The sequence below is a fragment of the Saccopteryx leptura genome, chromosome 6 (assembly GCF_036850995.1).
Source record: "Saccopteryx leptura isolate mSacLep1 chromosome 6, mSacLep1_pri_phased_curated, whole genome shotgun sequence".
Lineage (NCBI taxonomy): Eukaryota > Metazoa > Chordata > Mammalia > Chiroptera > Emballonuridae > Saccopteryx > Saccopteryx leptura.
In genome coordinates this window covers 81,530,437-81,543,396 of record NC_089508.1, presented here as the reverse complement: position 1 = coordinate 81,543,396, position 12,960 = coordinate 81,530,437, and positions in this window count along the sequence as shown.

Below are 12,960 nucleotides of genomic sequence, written 5' to 3'. Positions count from 1 at the left end.
TAAGATCTTTTCAAAACTAAGCTTTTCCCCGCACCCTTGACTGTTGCATGATGTGGGGTGGTGCACTCTCATGGGGAATCCCATTATGCCTCAGATAAGTGACTTTGTATCAGAGATTTCCTTGTTTGTATATTGGATTAAAGGTTTTGATTTCTACACTATAAAATGGGGCAGAGGAGTCCATGCTGAAGGAGAGCAAAGAAAGGCCACGTGGAGGAGAGGAGAAGCAGCCAAGATGGCAGAGTGCTGAAGGAGAAGCCATTTTGTGCAGAGAGAAGGAGATGGAGAACAGAGGTGAATAAGGCTGGTGAGGTAGAAACCTTTGATTCTAGGAAACTTGGATAAGTCATTGGCTTTGGGAGCCCCGAATAAAAAGGGAAGTGTTTTCCCACTGTGTGTATTTCTTTCCCACCAGGTGCAAGCTAGGATTAAAGGTAATGGTCCACCAGTTCTTGGTTCCGTTGTTTCATTACCGTCTATCTAAATCAAATGCGAACCTGCATGGGCCAGGCAGCTGTGATGGTGGCCACGGCTACTGGCTTTACACTCCCCAAGATTCTCCAGAGAGAGACATGTGTAAGGCAGGTGGCTGTGGCTATGCAGGTTCCCATTGGAACTGTGGAGCTGGAGGATGGTAAGCAATAATGTTTATTAGAGTCTCGCAATGGTGGACAAGCAAACAGGCAGGAAAAACTGCTTCTCTCTCTCTTTCTCTCTCTCTCTCTCGATATATATATATATATATATAGATAGATAGATATAGATATAGATATATAGATATATCTCAGGTCTGACAAGCAAACAGGCCCGGAGGTGGGGGGACCCCTTCTCTGGCAAAAAATAGCAAGCAATTTAGCCCCTCCCAGTGGCGGCAGACAATCCACAATCTACAATCTGCCACCCTGAGGGCAAGCGCCTGGAGCCTTACACAGACTATACAGATGTAGTGCTGCCCCGTGCTCATGCACCAATCAGGCAAAGTACAAGGTGAGCAAGTGTAACACACTTGTTTGCCCAACAACATGCTAGCTGGTTTTAGTAGATCATTCAGCTTTTAATTTTAATGCTCTCTCCAATTCAAACTTGCTCAAAAAAAGAGTGACAAATAAGAAATTTCTTAGAAAATACAAAGGAAAATATAAATATAATGCACTATTATGACTGTTATTTCACCTATGACTCCAAATATGTTTGTTTTTTGGGAGGAGGATTGTTTGGGGGTTTTTTGTGTGTTTTTTTTGTTTGTTTGTTTTCTTTTTTACAAATTTAAATAAATATTCATTAATTATATAGTATAATAAACCGAATACCAGCCTAATAATCAGAACTACCTGAGGGATACCCAGTCTTCTATTGACAAAGAACACGTTCTTAAGCCAATTTCCAAAATAGTAATCAATTCAGTCTTTCATTCATTTTTCTCCAAGCAATTTCCTAACCTTTTAAAATTTGATTTTTCAGAACTTTTTTTCCTAGCCACAAATCTTATTTTCTTAAGGTAATGATGTTAGTATAGATATCTAAATATTAATAAGGGAAGGAAGCAGAGGGAATCAGACATTAAGAAGCCTCCTTACTTGACCAGGAAGTTGCAGTTCTGCACACCGGGATCACCCCTGCTACTCTCCCCCTTCCAGGGAGAAAGAACCAGTTTTTCAGCTCCCAGGGTACAATTCGTCCATCTCTAGACTATGGGGGGAGGTGCTCTCTGCTCCCACTTTATGGTATGTGCAGTGGAAGCCAAGATAGTGGCCATAGAGATCTATCAGTCTAGCCTAGAAAAAGGATCTGATTGGTTTGTGGGAGGAAACAATGCAAGCCCACAAAACATGAAGAAGTTGATGGGTTGGTTTAAAGAAAAGCTAGTCCTTTTGATAGGGTATCAAAATAGTATACAATCAATAATATAATATATATATATGTGTATATATATATATATATATGACTGTTAGTGCACCATAAGTAACTTATTTTTTAGGTTTTCTTTAGCACCCCCACCCAGGAATGCAGGAGAACTACTGAAGCTGGACATTCCCATACCCTTGAGGAGATGACTGGCACCCAAGAAGCAATAAAGACCATGATTAGATCGGAACGCCGTAGAGAAGAAATTACGATCCCAGGAACCAGCCATCCTGCTTGCCTCTTACAATGTTGAGAACCAGCCTTCCTACTTTATGACTAACTGCATGCCCTCCACCATTGTACTAACCTCACCTGAAAATATATATAATCAGCCCTCACAACTGAGATTGTAAGGCAGGCTTTGGGCTAGAATATGCCGCCTGTCTTCTCAAGTTGCTGGCAATCTTGATTAATGATGCTTGTTTCCCTCTCAGATTCAGACTCTACTTATTGGCTATTGCAGTGGTGGGTGACCTGAACCCTAGACCGATTGTAGTCCAGTAACACTTTCTGGTCCAAGATAATATAAACCCAAATACAACAAAGAACCTGCCCTCCCTTCTCTCTTTCTGCTTGGAAAAATGTACTTGTGCCATTTATTTGCAAGCTCTCCAAGCAGCTGTGCAGCTCTAATGGCTGCCTGGGGCCTGACAGCACTGTGGGCTCCAGGAAGGGACCAGATGAGGACAGGGACACACTGGATTGAAGCACAACACAGAATATTTGGACACTAATCTTTGTACTGGGCTTAATGAAGTCAAGGCTGGACTTGTTCCATAGCAGAACAGATGGACGAGAAACTGGGCACCTGTGGGCAGCCTTTCATTTCAACCCCAAATAAATCTTACTGCCAAAGCATTATCCTCTCCATACTTGACTCCTATAGAATGCTCTGTGTGCAACTGCACAAAATAACACCATTTCCACCTGCAACAATGCCCAACTTCTTTCCTGGAGTATCTGCACTGGTCAATGTCAATTGGTTGTAACTGAACTGAGGCTGAGGTGGAATATAAAACAGTCAAAAAATAATGAAATTTAGATGAACAAAATCTTACCCTACACATTCAAAAGAAATTTCTCATTCATTGAGAAGCTAAGAAGCTTATATTCTTGATTTAACATGTATGTCAAAGGAGCCAACTTTTTAAAGTCAAACAAGTCTGCTTTGAAATCAAACAAGACTGTAAAGAGAAGAAAAACCCTTGGCATAACTCAAAATTCCAGCTACTCAAAATAGGATATCAGCTTATTAGTCATATGAGAAGCATTGAATATATTTACTGCTATCATATCTTCCCGTAAGTGTTTTCCACGAGTTAAGACTGGGGAATGTACACAGAAAAGAATAAAATAAAATAAGCACAGAAACTATTAATAGTATAAACTTCATGTTCTCAGAGTATGTAGTAATATACTTTCCAAGCCAGTGTGTGTCACTAGAAAAAGCTAATATTAAAATCACACTGGCTATGTGAGTTGTTGAAAAGGGTTCACTGTATGCGTTCTTCACTAATGTCCTTGAAAATTTATTATGTCAAATATACCCTTAGTTATTTTGAGAATGATTACCAGAAATCACTCCCTTTCCTCATTTCCCTCCTTGTCTTTTCCTTTCCCCAACTATAGATCTTGTCAAATATATTGCACAAGACAAGCAAAATAAGAAAGATAATTGACAGATTTGCATTCTTCTTCTCACTCCTTGTGATATACTGGAGTTGAATATATCCTTATGAAAACTCAAAAATGGCAACAGATTTGTGTTGCTCAACTTAAGTTTATAGGTTGAATGTAGGAATTCCTCGTTATCCAAATCCGATCCATCCCTGAAAGTCTACTAGCGAATTGATGTAATAGGACTTTTAATGTTTCATTATTTTAAATGAAAATAAAACAGTGCACTATGTTCCCAACCCTTCCAAAAATTCCAACCAATGTCCCCAAATATCACTAAAACAGTTTGCAACATCTACTTAACAGTTCACCAACTGCTTAATTATTTAATACCTACTGCACTCTTGGATGAGTATTTTTATATGCCAGACACCATAGCACTGTATAATTTTAGATATTATTGCATTTTTCTTCTACAATACAACAAACATACTCTGGTGTACAGAAATGATCAAACATTGTGCTGAAGGTAGACAATGAATATGAATAACACTAGCAAGAGAAGTTTTAAAAGCAATGAAGTTTTAAAAATAGTTGCTTACTACCTGAAGAGTTGCCCGAGGGACATTAGATGCTAAGTAAAGGTGAGAAGAATGAGCTGGCAAAAGAAAAAAATAGTGAAAACTTGAAATTTACCCATGCCCAAAAGCAAGTTACTGGGGATCAGCCTTCATTCACCTCCTGGCACTGGAGACCCCAGTGTTCTGAAGCTGTAAATGCATGATCCCTTTTAATTTCTCACTAATGCATGGTCTTCTCTGAATTCTCTCACGATCACTAATTTCTTCAAAAGTTTTTCCATCTCCTTAGGACATTTTATTTATAATGTGGGGAAGGTCAAAGGGGGTTCAGCATTACATGTGTTCATAGCAGAGAAGAAATAAATATTGGTAAATTAACTTTTAAGAAATAAATATTGCTAAACTGTTAATGAAGATTAAAATAAAATAGGATAATAAATGTCTTGCATATGTGTGGATAATCAAAAGTAGGTTTCTCTACACACTGGAAGAAAAGATTAACACAGAGACTTCCATGTACTTTCTTGGCTAGTGAAGAGAATAGACCATCAAACCAGAGGGAGGACTCTGTCAATTATATCTGACCCAGCAACTTTAGTTACAAACATTTTGTATTCATGGTAAAACGGATGCTTTCCAGAATGACATTATCTTACCAGTTCCTTATAAAAACACAATAATATACATAGCTGTCAAGGGTTGAATTACATCTGCTCCAAATTCATATGCTGAAGTCCTAATTCCTAGTTACCTGGAATGTCACTGTATTTGGAGATAGGGTCTTTAAAGGGGTAATAAAAGTTAAATGAGGTCATTATGATGAATATAATATAATCCAATATGACTGCTAAGGACATACGAAAAGGACATTGGGATAGAGATACAGACAGAAGGATGTGACAATGTGAAGAAACAGCAATAGGTGACCATCTGCAAGCCAAGGAGAAAGGCCTCAGAAGAAACTAAAGCTGCCCACACTTCCATCTTGGACTTCTAGCCTTCAGAACAGTGAGAAACAACATGTCTATGGTATCTTTTTATGGCAGCCTTGGCAAACTAACACAGTAGGGAAGGTAGTATTTTATCTATTTTAAATATAAAAACATAAAAGATTTAGAAAAATTAAGAGATTTTTCCAAATTCATACATTTCAATGTAAAAAATTGGATTAGGATACCGTCCTCAACTCCTAGCCTGTGCTCTTCCTCTACCTCAGGACAAGGACACACTATTTACTTTGTGGTGGCTCTCAGAAAATAAAAGGTCTTGAAGAGCCGATTCTAATTTTATTTTCCAGGGTGGGAAAATATTGAGGCCCCTCCTTTTCTTTTTTGCATATTTCAGTTCTGTCTCTGCCTAGGGCCTGCTTACCTCTCGCCTCTCAACTTCTTGTTATGATCTAGTGGTAAAAGTTCAAAGGAACAGAAAACACAGGGATTAAAGTACTTATAGCACCTGAGTGAAATCAACATTAATTTTAATTAGTGCCATGATATTATCAAAGAAAAAATAGTTGGCTTATATTTTTTAAGAAAACTAAATTTGTAGGTATTCATATTAGACAGGCTAGTTTTTCATTTCATTGTGCTGACTGAGTACTCATAGTTTTTCCATCCCCTTCAGGTTGGGGGTGGCATGAAAGGCAGGCACCCTTCAGTCTTTGAAAATCAGTGATGGCAAGTCAGTGATGGAGATTATAATTGTAGTTACACAATTTTCCTATCTGAAACCCCACAATGATCACCCGCTGCATAGGAGATGAAGTTCATAATTCCAAGTACTGCCTGACCTGTGGTGGTGCAGTGGATAAGGCATCAACCTGAAATGCTGAGGACACTGGTTCAAAGCCCTGGGCTTGCAGGTCAAGGCACATAAAGGAAGCAACTACTATGAGTTGATGCTTCCTGCTGGGCCCCTCTCCTTTCTCTCTCTCTCCTATCTCTAAAAATCAATAAATAGAACCTTAAATAATAATAATAATAATTTCAAGTACTGGCATAAAAGCCTGCCACAACCTTAATCTCACTGACTTTTTCAGTCTCAACACATCCAGTTCCCCATACACCCCATGCTCTCAGTGATGTTTGAATGTTCATATTTCTCTGAAGATTCCACACATGTCATATGTGCCCTTGTTCATGTTCTTCCTTCTGCCACAAATGTTCCTTCATCACTTTATGTGTCTACAGGGTGCTATTTTTTTTTTTTAATCCAACCTCTTGTTCTTCCAAAATTTCCCTCCACCCAGCATAATCAAACTCCCATCACAGTTAAGTATATGTACTTTTATCTTGTGACTTTTTCCTTTGTCCTATGGTTGTTTATTTATACTTCTCACAAAATTTAGAAGATATTTCAAAATGAATATAAAACAATAAAATATCCCTTATTTTTTTTTGAGCAGTACATATGTCTCAACCCATGACACCATATCATGTGAAAGTAGGGAAATGGGTAAGTTATTTTTTATTTTTAACCCCAGAGCCTATGTTCTTTTTCTCCTAAATGCAATGGATCTAATGCCCCTTTTATGTGATTTACAATTCCTTCCATAATTGTTTTGGAAGTGAATACCAATGAAATCCACAATTGTGTACCTTTACATAGTGAATCAAGAATATCACTCATTAATTGCATGCCAATAAATCGAAACAATGCAAAGCCAAAATCACTCTGAGTACTTCCACCTCACGCCTCACATGATATCATTTCTCAGGGTGAAGCATCAGTGAACGTTGTCAATGAAGCCATAGGTGGGAGAAGAAGAAGCTCTTCTACCCACAGAACTCCTCACTGCTAGGACAGCCTCTAAAGATCTCCCTCTTCAATGATCATGCCAGAGACACCTCAACCACGAAGCAAGGAATTCAGTTGGGATCCAAAGCTATGCCAGAGATTTGGCTCCATTTGAACTTCTGAACCAAAAATGCAAGCTCTTTCTCTGACACATTTTTCACATATTTTCTGACATGGCTCAGCCACTCAGCATATTTTTGGCTGGTGTGACAGGAACTTAAGGAAGGGCCCACTGGGGGCTCAGTCACAGAGGGACACGTAGGAACATGCCTGCATGATGATAAATTTCCTGCCAACTCGGGATCCCCAGGACTAGAAACAGAGTCCCAGTGACTCATGTATCTCTAACAGGGCTCTTGGGATTTCCCACAGATCACAGAGCCCCCTGCGCTTCAGACTCGGAGGACAGGCCCTGATTGGCTATACAGCTCGGACCTTAAACCTTTCCCTGTGAAAAGCGCTAACCCAGCAGGCTGCTGTTTCTCTCTCACTGGGATCTGTGCCCATCTGTTCTCTTGTGTAGTCTTCTAGGAAATACCAGCAGGGCAGCTGCCTTTGCCCTGGGAGGAGACATCCGTGTAAATGTTATCAAAATATTTGATAGCAGAGTCGATTTAAGGAACCTTGGGCTACATGCAAAAAGGCAACTGGAACGTGAAATATGGAGTCATCTAAGAAATGTGGAGAGGTTAACTACTTAAATAACGAAAAGCTTTTACAGTCTGCTATGGGCTGAGAGGGACATGACTCTGCCTAAAATGGGGAATAGATAAAGAAATGCCTACTAACCCCCTTTTTTTTTTTCATTTTTCTGAAGCTGGAAACAGGGAGAGACAGTCAGACAGACTCCCTCATGCGCCCGACCGGGATCCACCCGGCACGCCCACCAGGGGCGACGCTCTGACCACCAGGGGGCGATGCTCTGCCCCTCCGGGGCGTCGCTCTGCCGCGACCAGAGCCACTCTAGCGCCTGGGGCAGAGGCCAAGGAGCCATCCCCAGCGCCCGGGCCATCTTTGCTCCAATGGAGCTTTGGCTGCGGGAGGGGAAGAGAGAGACAGAGAGGAAAGCGCGGCGGAGGGGTGGAGAAGCAAATGGGCGCTTCTCCTGTGTGCCCTGGCCGGGCTAACCCCCTTTTTCTATCCACAAACTTTTGGCTTGTTTGTATCTTATATAACTCAACTCTCATGAATACACAAATGGCTATTCCATATAACCTGTATTTGTAGCAGGGAACAAATCTGTGTTACTTTGAGGAGAATAATTTTGATCACAGTGATGTGTGTTTAACCTGAGTGGCCTTGGGAATTGACTGTGCCAGAGGGGGAAAAAATGCTTTTTGATGTCTCTGATGATGAACCCTACTTTTTCTGAATGAGTTTTATCAGCTGCTTTATAGCTCTAGAGAGACCAGGTACTGAGGAGTGTTTGCTGTTCTACTTTAGAGGGTTCCCTCTCTTTGCTCTGAGCACTCTGCATTCCATAGCTACTATATGCAAACAGTACCTCTCAACTCAAATTCTGGTGGTGTCATTCTGCACAGAACAGCAGACCCACATTCACGGTTACTGCTGATATGAACATGACTTTGAAACCTAATAGAGACAGTATGCATATGCGGATGCACATGTGTGTGCATGTGTGTGCGTGTGTGACCTTTTTCAACAAGCAACAGGTTTTTTTGTTTTTGTTGTATCAGTGTCCTTAGACTAGGAGGAGTTTTTGGTGGCAAACTAGTGGTGTAGTCTTGGCAAGTTAGCTCACTTTTACAAGTTTTTGCTTTCTTAAGCATGAAATGGCAAAAATAACAACTATGATACCCTACAGGAATTGTGTAAAATCAAGAGATAAAGTATCTAGGGTATAAGAAGCTTAGGAGGAGTTCAATAAATAAGATCAACTTTATTTTTATTATAATTAAGTTGGAGAGCTATTGTTTCACACACTGGGTTTCTTAACTGGTATGACTTTCTAGAAACATCACAAGGAAACCATTCCTGGCCTGGTCTTGTTCCCTGAGGAATCTCTGATCAAGTACTCAAGGGAATCTGAGGGTAAAAGAGATGGGTTGCCTCCAAGAGTTGAGTGTACCTAGGTTAATTATTGGTCAATGGGGATTATAACAACAAAAAGCTTTTCTCAGGAAATGACTATTAAAGGCTAAGCCTAGTAATAGCTCTCCTTAAAAGGCAAAAATAAACTCTTACTAACTTTCAATCTAAATAAAATTAGAAATAATGGCCACTTGCTGGAGATGGTATTGCTCTTAAATGGTGTTCAAACTTTATTCTAAATAAGTTTATTATTAAACAAAGAAGGTTCTAGACTTCAGTTACTTGAGAAAACAGAAGCACAGAACTAAAGATCCATATAGCATGTCATGTCTGCACAGATTTCTTTAACAACTGGCCATTCCTCCTCCCCCCGTGAGCTCCCTCTTTCATGAGTATCATGGTCACAATGTTAAAAAGAGCCATCTTCATTTCAAGCCTTGTCAGTTCTCATAATCGTTACTGCATTCCTCTTGAATTTACCACAGCTGTACCCTCACAAGTCTGCTCACCAACAGCCTGAATTCAGATTCCATTTTTCTTGGCACACAGGGTTGATCACCTAAATGGCGCCTTATCACAACCCACAGAGACGTCAGCCAAGCGTGACACTGACCTCAAAATCAAGTATGGGTTCTATTTCTGAAAAATTCAGTTGAAGATTTTTAAGCATTCCATATTTGATTGGGTAGATAATAACCTAAAGGAAAAATGTAGAAACATTTCAAGAAGCACTTCATAGATCAAAGTGTAGTGTACTAATGTGATATTTTTAAAATCAAGAGTAAGAGTTTAAGTTTTAAAAATGTTAACAATCAGTGCCTTGCCCAGTAGCTTAGTTGGTTAAGAGCATTGTCCATCTGGAAACAACAAGATTGCGGGTTTGATTCTTGGTCAGGGCACACATGGGAAACAGTCAATGAGTTCATAGCTGAGTGGAACAACAAATGAATGCTTCCTTTCCTCCTCCCCTCTTTTCCTTCCTCTGTCTGTCTCCCTGGAAATAAAAAAGAAATTAAGCCCTGGCCAAATAGCTCAGTTGGTTGGAGCATCATCCTGGAACATGGAGGTCACTGGTTTGATTCCCTGGGCAGAGCACATACAGGAAAAAAAAAATAACAATCAGATGTTATTTTAATATGAGCAGCAGATACAAAGTAGATCCTACAAATTCCTACTGTATATTTACATTTCCTTCTTGGAAGATTCTAAATTCCTCTGCTCTCCTTCCTGATTTGTCTGATCTAAAGGAGCCATTCAGTGATATCCTTAAATTGACCTGTGAGATGTCCTTTATTAGGCTCATATTTACTGACTCCCTCTGGGATGGGCCCAGTGGTGGCAAAAGCAAATTTTCAAGCCAGATACTTTGAAAAATATCCTATGATTAGATCACCCAGAAATCAAAGATACAGTGATACCTTGGTTTTCGTCGATAATCCATCCAAAAACAACTGGCGAAATCCAAAACTGATGAAAACTGAGGCAATTATTTCCATATGAATCAAGGTAATCCAATTAATTCATTATAGACACTCCAAAATACATACCAAAAACACATTACACCAAATACTGTATACGTAGTAATCACTTACACAAAAACACTGGAAAGCAATGGAATTGTTTAGCTAGACCTGCAAGAAACAATGCTATACTGAGCAGGAGAATGCACTGGTTGCCCTTTTTTTTCGCAAAATTAGCAGCAAGGTCATGTGGGCATGCCGATGAAAGCCGAGGCAACCAATGAAAGCCAAGACAAATTTTTCACAGAAAAAATCGATGAAAACTGAAACCGAAGATAACCAAAGTCAACGAAAACCAAGGTATTACTATCTTCCCTTTCTGGAACTATTTTAACATAGAATCCTTGGGGGAGCAAAGAAGTGAATAATATTATTTATTTAGACATAAATGTGATCATATATATATTTATTTTTTTTAACAGAGAGAGAGTCAGAGAGAGGGATAGTTAGGGACAGACAGGAATGGAGAGAGATGAGAAGCATCAATCATCAGTTTTTCGTTGTGGCACTTTAGTTGTTCATTGATTGCTTTCTTATATGTGCCTTGACCGTGGGGCTACAGCAGACCGAGTAACCCCTTGCTCAAGCCAGCGACCTTGGGTCCAAGCTGGTGAGCTTTGCTCAAACCAGATGAGCCCGCACTCAAGCTGGCGACCTCAAGGTTTCGAACCTGGGTCCTCTGCATCCCCGTCCGATGCTCTATCCACTGCGCCATCGCTGGTCAGGCCAAGTATATTATGCTTTTATTAATTTGCCTTAATTAACATAGTACTGGACTGTATACTTATGTTTTAAATTGATATTTAAAGAAGTAAATTAAACTGAGGCACATTTTCAAGAGAAAGAAAGATGAGGCAGTCGATGGGAGCTCATTCTAGTACTATTATTTTATTTGGTTTTACATTTGCCTTTATAGTTCCTTCAGAAGAGTGGAGAAGAGTCGGTCTAATTTTACACTCTATACCCTGAGTAAATGAACTTCACACAGAACTCAAGAAGTGTATCTAAAGGTATTTATAGACAAATAGTGTCTTCTATATCAATCTCCATAATATTAGAAATAATTTCACTTTTGGGTCCAGTTCAGGCTCTGAAGTCAGACTGAGCAGGATTCTAACACCAGCCCTGGTATTTGCCAGCAGTATATCTTCATGCAAGTTTCAGGCTCACTTTTCTCATATATAAAATGGGAAGGATAATGGTTCTGCCTATGGAGCTGCTTTGAAGATTAAAAGAGGTGGTATAATTGTATTAGTCGGGGTTCTCTAGAGAAACAGAACCAATAGGATCTATAGACGTAAATAAGAGGAGATTTACTATAGGAACTGGCTCCTGTGATTATGGGGGCCAAGAGATGCCACAATACGCTGAATTCTAGCTGATGAACCAGGAAAGCCAGTGGTATAGTCTAATCCCAGTCTGAAGGCCCGGGAACCAAGGAATCAGATGGTGTAACTCCCCATCTGATGCCATAGGCTCAACAACCAGGAGCTCCCATGTCCAAGGGCAGCTGAAGATGAATGTCCCAGCTAATGAAGAGGGAGAGGAAGAGGGAGCAAAGGAGGGAGGAAGAGAGAGAGAATTTGCTCTTTTTTCTATTTAGGTCTACATCACATTGGATGATGCCTCCCCCAATGCACTGGTGAGGGAGGATATTTTCCACAAATAATCTCTTTCAGAAACACCCTCATAGACACTCACAAATGATCTTTTACCAGCTATCTGGATATTCCTTTGTCCAGTCAAGCTGGCACAAAATACTAAGCCCTACAGTAGGTAGTCCACTTAACACCAATCATATAATCAATACTAAGTTAATATTGACTATCATAATTATTCTTAGAGCCATCTTTGGCCTTTGGTTCCAAATTTAGTTCAGTTTGTTGGTTGCAAGATTCTAGTGCTTACCTATGTCTGCTCTGAAGGAAAGGATCTCTTTGTTGGTCTCATTTTTTTCTTCTCTCAGAGGGTTAACACAAGCCCTTATTAAAGCAAACAGCTCTTAGTAATTATAATAAATGCAAGGTGCAGTAAGCATAACTGTCTAGATTATGAAGGAAACACTTCAAGAAGCACTGAAAGGCTTATTCAGATTATAATGAAGCAAACCATGGTGTTCAAAACTGGAATCTAAATCTCCCTAACTCACTGGCTCCCCTGTCCCCACACATTACTAGATTAATAAACATTAGGGATTGACTGATTAATACATGAAAACATTAGCTTCTGATTTCACCATTTAAAACATTTCATAATTTTGTTAGTGTATCAGAATGGGGCATTGATCCTTGAAATTCTGTTTGAGTATTCAATACTGTAACCCCCAAGACAAACAAAATATATGTGTTACTCCTGAGAGTGCATTCTACACAAAAGTACCTAGCATTCACTTCTCACCTCAATCATCTTAAATACCCTCTTTGTTGGGTACAGCTGCTCAAAAGATGCCCAAACAGAACGCAAAGGATTGCTCTTTCTCTCAGAAAGCC